Genomic DNA, 12,441 nt, shown 5'->3' with positions numbered 1-12,441 from the left:
TATTTTGTCCATTTTTTTTATCGAACATCAAGTAAAAGTAGAGCTCAATATGAAGTTTTCCGAATTTCTTAATAAGTTTAGTTTTTGAAAGACTATAAAGTGGCCACATCAAGATAACTTGATAACTTGTTGGTCCATGAACCGCAGACTGTATTCTGGCCCTTTTTGACAAACCAAATGGACAGAACGCTATGGAGATGTATGGTGCTAGGTGTCTGTTATACATCGCAAAACAGCATCAAACTGCTATATAAATCCACTATCTATACATTAATTGTGACCCTTAAATGGTGTGATATTGTAGTGTGCTCTAAGTTTTAGGAGATAGACCAATAAAAGCCCTGTTTAAGGTATCTCTGTGGGTTCTATCAAAATAAAGAAATCTTTTGAAGCTGGTAGTAGTACATCTGCTTCACTGTGTGATGGCGCTGGGAGCTCTGGACCAAAGTAAGTATCCAAGTTTTAATTCGGTATAGATAGGTATATCTTTAAAATATATAGATGGTAAAAACTGAAGGGTTATTTGGGTCACTCAGCCACCCACTGGTCCTTATGAATTGGTGGTTTAGTGTCCCAAATCCCCCAGACAGTTGTCTTCTTTAAAGAACACCTGTCATCGGGTCTCTAACTAATTTTGTCACCACTACTTGTTGGATCAGCTCACAATGATTCCATCTCAGCCTTTATCTAGTTAATTCATACATTAATCATTCTAAAATCATATTTTCTTTTGTAAATGAGGCTAGGAACATGGAGAGGGAAAGTGATATTCCCCCTCTCCTCCCCATGCTCATGTCTTTGTCTAATGTAAAGTATTTCTAGAGTTTGCGAGAGACAGATGTCAGCTACATAAGTAGTGTATAGGAGTAACAGCATGTCGGGCTGCTACAGGATGCAGTCATATGTATAGGAGTATCTCCTACACACAGGTTGCAGGGGGTGTGGCCGCCACAACCAGGAAGCGCATGGAGGAGCCAGCACCAGGAGTTCTGGTGCCCCCTGCACTCTGTGTGTGCGTGATACTACGCATGACTGACAGCTTGTTTTAAGGATTCCACACTCCTGATGCTGGCCCCTTTTTTGTGCTTCCTAGTGTTGGCTGCCATGCCTCCTGCAGACTGTGTGTATGAGATACAGGCTGTCAGTCATGTGCATAGGAGTATCTCATATACACACAGGATGCAGGGGGTGACAGCACCAGGAGTGTCACATCATCAGGCTGTCAGTCATGTGTATATGTTCTGGTGCACCCTGTGTGTGTGCATGATACTCCTATACGCATGACTGACAGCTTGTATTAAGGATGCAACACTCCGTGTGTGTGTGTGGCGCGCGCGCACGGCCGAAGCCTCTCCTGCTCTAAAGTTTAAAAAGTGTTAAAACCGTGATACCGCGGTTTATAACACTAACGAAAGTAAGTACCGGCACCAGCTCACCCTGAGCTGGTGCTCGGTACTTACAGCTTACCGCTGCCATTCTAAATGGTAGGTTTCCTTTAACGCAAAACAGTAAAATATAATTGAATACACAAAAAAAGACCTTAGGCCCCTTCCACACTAGCGTTTTTCACGCGCATTGAACTCTGCCCCATTGTTTCCAATGGGTCTTTCCTCATTTGCGTTGTTTTTCATGCGAGTGTTGCGTTTACTTTGACGCGCGTCAAAATCGCAGCATGCTCTATTTTTCCCGCCCCATTCAAGTCTATGGAGATGCATCAAAAATGCATTGCACTCGCAAGCATTGCAAGTCCAATGCGTTTTAAATGGATGGGTTGCTAGGTGACATGAATAATTCCACTGCTCGAGATCGAGCATTTAATTAAAAAAACACAGTAAAGAATAGAATAAAAACAGTGAACACAGGATCAATTAAGTGAAAAACACAGTAAAGAACACAGTGAAGAATAGATTACAGATGTTCGGCACATCTGCTTACTTGTCGGGAGATACGCGCGGAACGGTGCCAACAAAATAACTGTTTTCACTTTAAATGATCCTGTGTTCACTGTTTTTATTCTATTCTTCACTGTTCTTCACATCTGCTAACTTGTCGGGAGATAATATACGCGCCGAACAGTGAAGAATAGATTGTAGATGCTTGAATACATCTGCTAACTTATCAGAAGACATTCTTTTTCAATTAAATAAAACATTTTATTCCCGAACCATGGTCCCTTTGAAAAGGTCCCACTGACTTTAAAAACGCACCGAAAACACAAAAAAAGCCAACACGTGCGTGAAAACCGCAAAACCGCTAATGACTCCAAGGAAAAATGGAACAAAAACGCAGCCAAAAACGTCAGTTTTTCACGCATTGCACCCTGACTTGAAATGCAACGCTAGTGTGGAAGGGGCCTTACAAATCAGGTTGGCAGAAAGATCCATGGAGAACCAATGAAATCCTGCATCAGCTCTGTAAATTGGATAGTCTGACTTGCTAGTTGGCCGCCGGGCACGGTCTCTAAGCTTCGCTATGCTGGCAACAGAATGTAAAGCAACTAGAAACACTAATTTGACCATAAGGCACATACGGCCAAAGACAAACATTGGAGAAAATTTTCTTGCAGGGTCACCGGAGTTAACTGAAAGTGCGTTGTCAGTCTATAATGCTGCGTGCGGTGATTCACTAAGATCGTGAATCGCCATTTTCACAAATTTGTTTTGTGGTGCGTTTTAAACATAGCGCTTGCGTCACAATTTTAAAAGTTAAATACGGCGCTCAGTCTGACCGCCAGACAACATGCCCCCTACCACCAGATTTACTGGTGGTAAACTCTCACCAATCTAATGCTCATTACCTTAGGGCAGCGATGGCGAACCTTTTAGAGACAGAGTGCCCAAACTACAATCAAGACCCACTTATTTATCGCAAAGTGCCAACATAGAAATTTAATTTGTGATTTATATTCCCTTCTCTGTCACAGCTTTCATTCATACCAGCACCCTGAGGACATCAATAAAGCAGAAAATAGGAGAAATTTGGATGATCATTGTAGTTTCCCTTCAAGGTCCCATAAACAGGAAGAATTGTCAGGGCCGGAGCAGGAGCTACAATGATAATCCAGATCTGTCCACACCTTCCCACTCCTCCAGTAGTCCCAGGTAGCGCTTTAATATAGCTCTGTGCAAGTCCTGGGCTGTCTGGGACTGCAGGAAGATACCTGGAGTCCTCTCTGGTGATAGCCTGGGTGCCCACAGAAAGGGCTCCGAGTGCCACCTCTGGCACCCGTGCCATAGGTTCGCCATCACTGCCTTAGGGGATAACTGGCACTGTTTTTCTTATATCCCAGAATGGCAGAAACAACCTTATAAAAAAAATGCTACTGTCAGGCCTATGTCAGCCAAGCACTTTGTTTACTACTAAATTATGCATGCCCCCTTCATAAAAATTAATTCCTTGTACCAACCGTGAGATGCAAACAGCCGGTGATGTCTGCAAACCTTGCGCATGCACAGTAACTCAACGCATTGCTGACTGAGGCCTGAGCACCTCTAGCTTATTAGCATATGTTTTAAATTATGTCGGTTAATCCCTAAGGTAACAAGCATCACATTGATGACAGTCTACCACCAGGAAATCTGAGTGATCAGAGAAATCTTCGTTCACGGTTGTAATATACAGCTGACACCTGCAGCTTCTGGAACCGGCTCCATTCAGAAGCCGGACATGGTACTATGTCATGTTGTGGGAAGTCCCTGCCGCCTGTGACATACGGTACTTCTACGACGTGCAATGTCATAAAGGGGTTAATTTTATTACAGATCAGATCTAACTTGATGAAGGTCAAGATGACCGAAACACATTTCTGCTTATGACTCGTATATTATGGTGAATGCTACATCTTGTGAAAAATTCACTAAAAGCAGAAAGAATAATCTCTAACTTTGTGTGTGCCATGTCTTCTAAGCCGATGTTCTCTCCCAATGTGTCTTGTCTCATGGCTTGGAAAGGGCAGAGCTAAGGAAATGTTTCCTGGTACATACCACTGGCTGGACGTATTGGGCTTCTTTAAAACTAAAGCCGAACTAGCTCAGAACTTGTATATGCGAACAGGATATGGTCTTCCAAGAAAACCTAAGCCTTCCATTGGCTGCATTCACACTGCCGTATGGGGGATGTGTATACGGCCGACGTAAATATATGTATACGTCCCCCATAGACTGCAATGGACGCATGGCGCCCTACAGTACGGTGCAGCACAAGTGTGGCACTGTACCTTTCCGTACCCCATGAAATGATAGGACATGTCCTATCTTTTCTTGGAATACGGCGCCATGCCCCATGTTACTCTATGGAGAGGGGCCGGGGTTAGCAGTGTACTACGGTAGGGCGGGCACATGTCAGTGTGAATGCAGCCTTAGACTTTGTTTACACTGTGCCCAAGAACAAGCCAGAAGAGGCAAAACCCAGAGTTTAGTATTGTGCACTCAGGCATTGTAAGGATTTTATTGCAAATGCTTTTTACTGTAGTAGAATACATACTTCAGAATTACTGTATATACCTTATTTGTGTTTGCACTTTGGATCTGTTTTGATTACATGTAGTTTCCTTCAGATGTGAACATTGTGGGACTTAATCAAAGAACAGCAGAGTGGGAACAAAATCAAAGGAAAACTGCATTTAAACAGTGAGGTCCATATGGCTGTTATTTACCATTACCAACATACAAGTTCAGTGAGTCTTGCCCTTATCAACTAAAATCATTTACATTTTGGAGTTGCAGCACAGATCACTAATGGAACATTTTTAGACATTTGAGGACTTTCACCCTGTATCTGAAGCTCCTCTGAAATCAAATTGTTTGTGGGTTTGCTGAATTTGTGTTTTGAGTACATGTACATTTTTTAAGGGAAATATGCTGAAAGTTTGGATATGACTATGCATTTTGTGCTAAACAGCAAAACTGAAATGTGCCAAGAAACTATTGTGTGATAGATTATTGGTTTCTTGCAAAGTATTGCAGATGAGGGTGATGGGCATTTGCATTCAATGGTAATGTAATATTCAACAATAAGATTACATATATCTTTCTAAATACTAAACTCAAAATTATAGTTCTGTTCTCTTAAAATGTGTTATAATATTTAAGTTTCTAGATAACTGTAGAAAAATGTAACAACTTTTCCTGTAGGGGGAGCTGTTGGCAAACTATCTCTGATCATCCTCTTCCTTTGTTGCGTTTCATTTTACCTTCTGAATTCAACAAGAAAATAGTTATTGTTGACCTCTCATGTTATAATAACAAAGGTGCCATTTGTGGATGAAGCAGTCCCAGCAGGGATCCAGACAGAAACCTACCCACTGTAATGAAATGGGACTTCATAACTTAATGTCTCATCATTTGCTTGATTTAGGTTTTTACATTACCATTTTTATCTTTCAAAAGAAAATGATATAGTCTTAAGCAGCCATATCTTACTACAAACAAAATGGTTAATATCCCAAGATATTCCTGTTCTGTATAAAACCCCACCAATGTCAACAGGTGTATGATAGAAATAAGAAGCTAATAACTGCAAATATGTTTAGTGGGTGTCTATACAGGTTATCAAACCGGTCAAACCCACCACTTAGTGTGGAAGACTGGAGAAAACATCCACTTACATGCAAAGGATACTGGATCTTACATTTAAATGCTAGTTATCCAAATGACCTAAATCTGAAGCTATGTCTACTGTACTTCTATTGACAACTTTTTGTGTATATTTTGCATTCTACTTATTTAAATCTCTTTCCGAACAGCATTTTGCCTGCAGATGTGTGTAATGAATACTGAGTGTTTCTGATTGTGTGGTACTTATTCACTTTTAGAATGTTACAATTATGTATGCTGTTCATATGAAACACATAAACCTGTTTTTACATCATGTGACAAACTTCACCCTAGAGTTATGTCACAGGGTGCACCTACCCTAGAGAGCTTTCAATCTAGCACAAAGTCCTGCCCACCTATGCAAGATGGGGCCTTTACTCTTGGGACTCGTTCTCAATCCAATCCCACTGCCACCTCCTATCTTTCTATTAATAATTAATACTAATAAGGAAAATAGACGTATAACTCCCTCAGCAATTTAGAAACCCAAATTAAAATTATGCAACTATGTATGCAGTTACTAAAAGACAGATCCTGGTAACGCTGCCTCTTTAGAAACTTAAGTCTCTGCTTGTACCCTTAGAGAACCTAAGTTTTAAATTTTAATATACAAAAGTACAGTGCACACGTAAAAATATAGAATTATCAGGTAAAAAGGTTATGAAACAATATATATATATATATGATACATACAAAAAACTGTTATTTAAATAAAAAGGATAAAAAAAGGTGAACAATAGCATGTATCCATGCTGTGAAACGTTATCTAGGAATTCTTTTAGGCAGCCTTCCAGGTGGTATTTGGAGTCTCAAGATGACATAATTTAACCATACATTACTATGCACTTTTTCCATTTTTAATAAGATGGGATAATGTTTAGGATATCTTTTTATCCAGTCACACTAGTGGCCTTTTTCCTTTTCAATTGGATTACCAGGAGTTGCTAATGCTTTCTTTACTATTGTGCGTCTGATGCAAAATGCATCTGATGTTTTTTCACTCAATATTGCCTGGCATACAGTGAGCTGTATCCAATTTCTTCTCTTGGATTATACTTTTAGAATTAGAGCATTAGAAGATTATACTATTAGAATTAGAGTGTTAGAATTTTAGGACTATAGGATCCTATATTAATTCCCTTTATCACTCTGTGGAGTGTATACCTGTCAAGATCAAGGGAATGTTTGAAATCTTCATATACACTCACCGGCCACTTTATTAGGTACACCATGCTAGTAACGGGTTGGACCCCCTTTTGCCTTCAGAACTGCCTCAATTCTTCGTGGCGTAGATTCAACAAGGTGCTGGAAGCAGTCCTCAGAGATTTTGGTCCATATTGACATGGCATCACACAGTTGCCGCAGATTTGTCGGCTGCACATCCATGATACGAATCTCCCGTTCCACCACATTCCAAAGATGCTCTATTGCAGGGGTTCCCAAACTGAGGCTCGTGGACCGTTTCTATGCGGCCCCCATCGAATCCGGCAGGGGCCTCCGTCCATCCGGACAGGAAGCTCCTGCCCGTCACTGTATAGTGCTCGATGCGGCCGTTTCCGGCCGCTCGAGCACTATTATTGCAGGTGGAGCGATGTGGCCGGAAAACCACCCCGGCGCACATCGCTCTTTGAACCTGCATGCGGGGCCGTGTGATGACGTCATCACGCGGCCGCGCAACTTTTTCTGTCCGACAGCCGCAAGAAGAAAGAAGACGCGGGAGCCAGAGGTGAGTGTAGGTTTTTTAATTTTTTTTAAACAGCAGTAAAATTATTGTGCCGGCCGGGGGACCCTAATATAGGAAACAATGCATTATGGGAGCAACATATAAAACAACTAATGGTGGGGGGTATATAAATTAACTAATGGTGCGGGGGGGGGGGAGACATATAAAATCACTAATTGTGGGGGGGGGGACATATAAAACAACTAATAGTGGGGGGGTATTTAAAATAACTAATGGGGGCATATAAAACAACTAATGGTGGGGGGGGACATATAAAACAACTAATAGTGGGGGGGGACATATAAAACAACTAATAGTGGGGGGGGTATATAAAATAACTAATGGGGGGACATAAAACAACTAATGATGCGGGGTGGGACATATAAAACAACTAATGGTGGGGGTGGTATATAAAATAATTAATGGTGGGGGGACATATAAAATAACTGCTGGGGGGCATATAAAACAACTAATGATGCGGGGGGGCATATAAAACAACTAATGATGCGGGGGGGGCATATAAAACAACTAATGGTGGGGGGGTATATAAAATAACTAATGGGGGGACTTAAAACAACTAATGATGCGGAGTGGGACATATAAAATAACTAATGGTGGGGGGACAGTCTGGTAATTAATGGGGGGGGGATGAATGATCAATAAACATGTTTTGTTAACTAAAAAAAATTAATGGGGGGGGGGCAGCATGGGAAATAATTAATGGAGAGGTGTCCCAGTATATTTAATAATTAATTAATTGGGCCAATGTATAAAATAGTTCACAAGGGGGTGCAGTATATTAAATAATTAATTGAGGGGTGGCCCAGTGTATTACTGATGCGGTCACATGTACCGCTATTTATCCGGCCCTCCAATGGTCTGAGAGGGACAGCGAACGGCCCTCTATGCAAAAAGTTTGGGGACCCCTGCTCTATTGGATTGAGATCTGGTGACTGTGGAGGCCATTTGAGTAAAGTGAACTCATTGTCATGTTCAAGAAACCAGTCTGAGATGATTCCAGCTTTATGACATGGCGCATTATCCTGCTGAAAGTAGCCATCAGATGTTGGGTACATTGTGGTCATAAAGGGATGGACATGGTCAGCAACAATACTCAGACTGTGGCGATGCTCAATTGGTACCAAGGGGCCCTAAGAGTGCCAAGAAAATATTCCCCACACCATGACACCACCATCACCAGCCTGAACCGTTGATACAAGGCAGGATGGATCCACGCTTTCATGTTGTTGACGCCAAATTCTGACCCTACCATCCGAATGTCGCAGCAGAAATCGAGACTCATCAGACCAGGCAACGTTTTTCCAATCTTCTACTGTCCAATTTCGATGAGCTTGTGCAAATTGTAGCCTCAGTTTCCTGTTCTTAGCTGAAAGGAGTGGCACCCGGTGTGGTCTTCTGCTGCTGTAGCCCATCTACCTCAAAGTTCGACGTACTGTGCGTTCAGAGATGCTCTTCTGCCTACCTTGGTTGTAACGGGTGGCGATTTGAGTCACTGTTGCCTTTCTATCAGCTCGAACCAGTCTGCCCATTCTCCTCTGACCTCTGGCATCAACATGGCATTTCCGCCCACAGAACTGCCGCTCACTGGATGTTTTTTCTTTTTTGGACCAATCTCTGTAAACCCTAGAGATGGTTGTGCGTGAAAATCCCAGTAGATCATCAGTTTCTGAAATACTCAGACCAGCCCTTCTGGCACCAACAACCATGCCACGCTCAAAGGCACTCAAATCACCTTTCTTCCCCATACTGATGCTCGGTTTGAACTGCAGGAGATTGTCTTGACCATGTCTACATGCCTAAATGCACTGAGTTGCCGCCATGTGATTGGCTGATTAGAAATTAAGTGTTAACGAGCATTTGGACAGGTGTACCTAATAAAGTGGCCGGTGAGTGTATAACCTAGTACAACTGAACCAGTGATTAGTCCTGTCAGGGAAGTTTAAAATAGTATTCTAAGAAAATGTATGTCTGATACAAAAACTCATAATGCTATAAGTAAATAAATACAACAAAGCTAACTATCGTCAATCACCAAATTGAGCTTCAGTAGTTTGCTTTTATGATTTACAAAATTTTATGGGCTTCTTAAAGTAACCTGTGTTATCTCCTAGATGGCCGTCACAGTATGCTACAACTCCCATAAGCCCTCAGTAAAAGCTCCTCCCTCTCATGTTCTGCTCTCAGCGACGATCTAACAGACTGTCCTTCTCTGTTACTATAGTAATTATGTGTAAATAACGGCTATCACTGCAAATTATTTAGCCCCACTGTGATACCATCTCACCAAAACACCAGCCATACTGGATGTGTCACATGCTATACTGGAGTATGATGCGCTAGCTAAATCCCCCTTATATCAGTATGACCAACCATCTCTCCCCTCCAAGAAATCCACCAACAAGCAAAGCTAAAATAAAAATGCACATGCCCTACTTACATTGCTACATATAAGGCACTCCCCGTATCCTTTTAACATAGCCCCATGAAAGTGCATCCCTCCTGTCCCTCCAGCTTTCTACCTGCAATGCCATGTAACTACATCCCTCCAGCCTCTAACATGTAGTCCTGTGTAAATACACCAATATGTAAAGGACATCATTATTGTCCATTCCCCTCCACATCGAGTCGTGTCCTGCCTTAGACACCTTCACTTTTCTTCTCCATGAACTGACTTCCCTGCATAGATATCTTAGGCTTCTGTGCTCCTTGGCGATTACACCACCCCTCATTGTTATTGGCCCTGTTCTATCAGTGCCATCAAACCCACTGCAAGAAACCAGCTACAGTCAAACATAGTGATGATAACATGATCACCCAGACATGTGCGGGACATGTGACCAGGAGCCATCTTCTGTCCTGTGTCTGCTCCTCTGGGAGAAAATCAATTGACAGATTAAAGGGCCGGCAGAAAAGTTGCAAATCCATCTTCTAGGCCAGTGATGGCGAACCTTTTAGCAGCCGAGTGCCCAAAAAGCAACCTAAAACCCCCCTTATTTATCGCGAGGTGCCAACCAAAAATTAAAGCAGTGACTTATTGCTCTTTGTTTTTCAACAACTTTCAATCATATTAGCCTCCTGAGGACAGCAACACAGTAGAAAAATTGAAAATTTGCATCATTTTAGCTGCTTGGAGCTTCAGGAAGATTCTTTGAGTCTTGACTGGTGTGCTGGGGCGATGGCCCGGGTGCCCACAGAAAGGGCTCTGAGTGCCGCCTCTGGCACCAGTGCCATACGTTCGCCACCACTGTTCTAGGCAGTATTTCAGGTGTCAGATTACCCTCTGTCATCCTTCTAGAATCTTGGAAGAATAATTTCCAGCCTAAGAGATTCCAGGTGTATTGAAGCTTTATTGAAACTTCATGCAAAACACGCGAAAGTCACAATTGTTAGTTCAACACGTTTCAGGTAGCATAATGCCTTGAGTCATAATTGGAATTCTGCCTCAAATCCATTTACCCAACGATTGTAACTTTTGGATGTTTCTCATGAAGTTTCAATAAAGCTTAAATATACATCTGGAATCTCTACAGCTGGAAATATTCTTTAAAGCACTTACAGCGGGGTTTTCTGTGGTTTGGGAGGACCAGGGTTGAAAGCGTGGTTGAGCTGGTCTCTATACATCCTTCTAGACCCCCAGAGACAATTGAAGTGGTTTTACCTGTGTGGTTGTAATGGGAGCCTCCAGTCTATAGGTTATTGTAAAACTAAGGCTGTATTATGCATATTTTTGTTTTAGTCTAGTAGTGGAACTAAAAGTAAAGTAAAATAAAGTTAAATATGTTAAAAATATTTGCTTATTGATTTATTACATAAAACATTCAATACAGTTGCTGTTGATCAAAAGTTAGCCACTGGCACATTGTAACAGATCTTTCAAAATAAAAAGGCTGGTGCCTCGTACAGACTCCAGGCTGTTATGGAGATGGCTTGTTGGGGAGGATTAAGGGTTCCATGGGCCTTAGGCTGTGGGCCCACGTGGGCCCCTTACCACCAGAATTGTGTTCTACAATGAGGGTCAGCTTAGAAAAATGCTGAAAGCACTGATTTTTGTATTTTTCTATTCTATTTACACAAAAAGATTTACATAAGTGTTTTTCTCCAACATTATAAAAAGTTTGTGTGGCCATCTACTGCCCCTTCTACTGCAACTGTATTCTCTATCTGCCTGGAAGGAAGTGTTATCCAATAATAATCAATGTTTTATTACTGTTAATCCAGATCTGCACCAAGCTCAGTGATTGGTTGGATGGCTGAAACCCCTCGCAGAGTGGAAGTGTATTTATACTCCATCTGGCTGAAATTCCAGAGAGTTCTCTCAGTGAGTCTTAGAAGAGTTTTAGTCCGAGACCTTCATGTGACAAGACACACTGCCTACAGGGACTAGCAGCCTGCTGTTGCCGCCCATCTGAGGGCAATAACCCTCCATCAGGCCTGTGTCCCCTCCACCACAACCACAGAGCAGACAGCAGTAGAAAACAAGGGGGGGTGATCTGAGCTCTCTCCTCTCCTGCTCCACAAACAGACCTACCTGCTGCGTCTTTCCAAATGGGCCTACCTATTGATCATCATTCCCAGATGACATCAAATTGCCGATACTTAAAGGCCACCAGTGGCAAATGCCATCAATGGCATTTAACAGGTTAACACCTGCAGTTGGTTGCATAATGAAGGAAACACCAAGCACGCATGAAGAGGGCCCTTCAGACATCCTAAATATCACTGTGACATACTAGTAAGTCACATCATTAAGGTGTTAATCAAGGTCCAAGGTCCAGCACCAGGTAGAAACTTAGGTTCTCAATTCCTATAAGAGGATGAAGACTGTGCTTATTTTTTGATAACCATTGATGGTGTAATTTGTCATGTTTTATCTAATTTTAAGTCCTAAACAGGGTCTCTTAGCATATACTTTCCTTTTTTTCATGATTCTATCTTGCTTGCAATGCATTGCGACATGTTTTTAGATCTATTAAGTGTTATATTTTTGTTTTCTTGCATCTCTTCTTGGAGAACATTACGATTTTTACTCTAAAATGCAAGTCTGAAATATGCCACATGTAGAGTTTACAGAAAGTTCAATTACAGAATGAATGTGCCATCAAA

The sequence above is a fragment of the Engystomops pustulosus genome, chromosome 2 (assembly GCF_040894005.1).
Source record: "Engystomops pustulosus chromosome 2, aEngPut4.maternal, whole genome shotgun sequence".
NCBI lineage: Eukaryota > Metazoa > Chordata > Amphibia > Anura > Leptodactylidae > Engystomops > Engystomops pustulosus.
Note: the sequence above shows the minus strand (reverse complement) of the source record.